Source organism: Ciona intestinalis, chromosome 3 (genome assembly GCF_000224145.3).
Source record: "Ciona intestinalis chromosome 3, KH, whole genome shotgun sequence".
Lineage (NCBI taxonomy): Eukaryota > Metazoa > Chordata > Ascidiacea > Phlebobranchia > Cionidae > Ciona > Ciona intestinalis.
This window is the reverse complement of record NC_020168.2, coordinates 2,901,024-2,902,189: the sequence shown is the minus strand read 5'-3', so window position 1 is coordinate 2,902,189 and position 1,166 is coordinate 2,901,024.

Genomic DNA, 1,166 nt, shown 5'->3' with positions numbered 1-1,166 from the left:
AAATTAGTTTCTTGTTGTTTACTTTCTTATAGTTATATTAAGAACTTTTATGTTTTAATTGTTGGGGACGGCTATCTTAACATATTACAACACCATCACAATATATGGACAACTCGGTTTATTAAACAAACAAATGATAAGCGTCATCAACCTACAGATAAATATTGATGAGATCCTAATAGTGAGCTTGTACTGCGCTACGGATTGTTCATATATTAGTTAGCTTGTACTGCCCTACGGATTGTTCATATACAATCTTTATGCATTAAATGAAATCTGGGCAAACTGTATTATTATTATATCTATGCTCGAAGCGCAGTCAGCTGCTACAATATAATAGTATTTTTAACAGCTACAATAGATAATTCAGCTTAGAGTAGTTTTACGCTATTAAAATTTCAACTGTTCTTTTGACCAGTTGTACAATTTATGAGAATTAAAGTTCAAGTAAACTTTTTTTTAGACATGTCGAATCAAGAAGTTATAAATAAAATAGAAGTTGGATACAGAATGCCAAAATCACAGACCCACGATCCTTCTCAACCTTACCCCGATGGTTGTTATGAGTTAATGTTGCAATGTTGGGATGAAATTGACAGCAATAGGCCAACATTTCTATCTATAAAGGTAGCAAGATTGGGTCAAACTGTATATTGTCTTAGATCATCTTATTATTAAAATAAGTCCTCTGTAGTTGACCGGCGCTGTAGCACAGTTGGTTAGCGCGCCTGTCTATAACCCATAGGTACTGGATTCAAGGCTCGACGCTGCTACCATTGTGGGCGTATGTGTTCGTGAGCAAGACACTTAACGACAATTGCCACAACCCAGTCGTCACTAATGGGTTGTCCAAATTATCAGCCACACATACAAAAAAAATTAATTCAAAATCCCCCCATAATAATCACCCACAAAGTAGCATACTTGGTAACTGGTAAGTTGGCATGAGGTGCTTGAAACAAAACACTTATGTTTAACAACCGAGTATTCGGGCCACGGGAGAATACAGTAAGTTACAACTAAGTCTCTTAGGTGGAATACTAAAAGAACTGATATTTAGGTAAGGTTAAATGAACATTTGTTCATAAAACCTAGGCTTTGCCATGTATGATATGAGCATTGTTATTTGTTTCTCAAAAACATAACAACAAAAATGCAATTATCAA